Source organism: Heptranchias perlo, chromosome 35 (genome assembly GCF_035084215.1).
Source record: "Heptranchias perlo isolate sHepPer1 chromosome 35, sHepPer1.hap1, whole genome shotgun sequence".
Classification (NCBI taxonomy): Eukaryota; Metazoa; Chordata; class Chondrichthyes; order Hexanchiformes; family Hexanchidae; genus Heptranchias; species Heptranchias perlo.
Genome location: NC_090359.1, coordinates 12,894,615 through 12,896,942, shown reverse-complemented (window position 1 = coordinate 12,896,942; position 2,328 = coordinate 12,894,615). Strand labels below are relative to the sequence as shown.

General features: G+C 48.5%; 1 non-coding gene across 1 annotated transcript; it reads right to left on the bottom strand.

Annotated features, from left to right (window-relative positions):
- On the bottom strand, positions 1 to 82 carry trnal-uag (transfer RNA leucine (anticodon UAG)). Its single transcript has one exon. It is a non-coding gene; the product is annotated as a tRNA-Leu (tRNA).
- Positions 83 to 2,328: the final 2,246 nt, after the last annotated feature.

Below are 2,328 nucleotides of genomic sequence, written 5' to 3'. Positions count from 1 at the left end.
TGGCAGCGGTGGGATTCGAACCCACGCCCCCGCAGAGACTGGAGCCTAAATCCAGCGCCTTAGACCGCTCGGCCACGCTACCATTTCACAAGGGTGTTGTCCAGAATCTCGGAACTGGTGATTGAAAAGCGGCTTTCTGACTCTGACCTTTGAGTCCAAGATTTTTGCCTTGAAAGAATCAAATAAAAGGGCTTTCTTTGCACTGTTCTTGCGACCAGGTGGCTGAGTGGTTGAGGTGATGGACTGCTAATCCATTGAGCTTTGCCAGCATGGCTTTGTATCCCAGCCGCGCCATTATTGCCTTTTTTTAATCGTTCATGGGATGTGGGCGTCGCTGGCGAGGCCACCATTTATTGCCCATCCCGAATTGCCCTTGAGAAGGTGGTGGTGAGCCGCCTTCTTGAACCGTTGCAGTCCATGTGGTGAAGGTTCTCCCACAGTGCTGTTAGGTAGGGAGTTCCAGGATTTTGACCCAGCGACGATGAAGGAACGGTGATATATTTCCAAGTTGGGATGGTGTGTGACTTGGAGGGGAACGTGCAGGTGGTGTTATTCCATGTGCCTGCTGCCCTTGTCCTTCTATATGTTAGAGGTCGTGGGTTTGGGAGGTGCTGTCGAAGAAGCCTTGGCGAGTTGCTGCAGTGCATCCTGTGGATGGTACACACTGCAGCCACAGTGCGCCGGTGGTGAAGGGAGTGAATGTTTTGGTTGGTGGATGGGGTGCCAATCAAGTGGGCGACTTTGTCCTGGATGGTGTCGAGCTTCTTGAGTGTTGTTGGAGCTGCACTCATCCAGGCAAGTGGAGAGTATTTCATCACACTCCTGACTTGTGCCTTGTCGATGGTGGAAAGGCTTTGGGGAGTCCGGAGGTGGGTCACTCACCACAGAATTTCCCAGCTTCTGGCCTAATCGTGTAGCCACAGTATTTATATGGCTGGTCCAGTTAAGTTTCTGGTCAATGGCGACACCCAGGATGTTGATGGTGGGGGATTCGGCGATGGTAGTGCCGTTGAATGTCAAGGGGAGGTGGTCAGACTCTCTCTTGTTGGAGATTGTCATTGCCTGGCAATTGTCTGGCATGAATGTTACTTGCTACTTATGAGACCAAGCCTGGATATTGTCCAGGTCTTGCTGCATGTGGGCACGGACTGCTTCTTATCTGTGGGTTTGCGAATGGAACTGAACACTGCGCAATCATCAGCAAACATCCCCATTTCTGACCTTATGATGGGGGAAAGGTCATTGATGAAACAGCTGAAGATGGTTGGGCCAAAGACACTGCCCTGAGGAACTCCTGCAGCAATGTCCTGGGGCTGAGATGATTGGCCTCCAACAACCACTACCATCTTCTTTTGTGCTCCGTCTGACTCCAGCCACTGGAGAGTTTTCCACTGGAGCGGCAGCTGAACGGATGGTCTCAATCTTTGTGACAAAATAGTCCAGGAGCTCCTCGCAATTTTAGTGGTGAGGGTGGAGGAGGCAGGTGGTGCAAGTCGGTTTGTGGTCGAGAAGAGACACCGGGGGTATCTTTGGATTCCTGGATAATCCTGGAATAATGAGCAGTTTTCTGTCTCTCTCTGTTTAGGGCTGGTGAATTCGCCCGGGTCTGTTCACAGCGCGATTCTGCGTTTTATTTCTTCCTCATTATTGTGGTTCTGACATCGAGGTGAGGATTTTAAAATCTGCTCGGAGATCAGTGAAATTAAATCGGAGAAAGTGAAAAAGTCCGAGTCAGTTTTTCACCGTATTTTCTTCATACAATATTGCTGATAAATGAAAGTGAAGCTTCTAAAGGCAGACCTTCCCGTCGGGGAATTGACCCCAGTCTCCAGGGTGATAGACACTGATACTCACCATGATACTAACGAGGAACTGGTGCCGGAAGGGGATGTCCGTTCACCACAGATGCTTCACGTTTCAGTAAATCTGTTTGAACTATTCTTTTGATGACAGTTTGTTTAACTTTCCACGGACCACTGTTGAAAGAAGAATTACCGACCACTTTTCCGTCTCATGTTGGATCATGATGTGGGGAGTGCGGGAGAGAGTGAGACAGAGAAAGACCGACTCAAGAAAACATAGAAAATATGAGGCACATACACAGACAGATGGACACAGACACGCATACACATGGAGTGACTCAGAAATATGGAGAGACAGAACATGGATAATTTGGCTGATTTTTGTTCTATTTCTGTCGTAGATTTCGTGAAATCTCACAGATCAATGAGCATAAAACTCGAGGTGTTCAATGCTGTGGAATTTTAATTCACTTCAGAATTATTCATTCCACAAGAAACCTGTTGAATTTTGAAACGCAGAGATGAA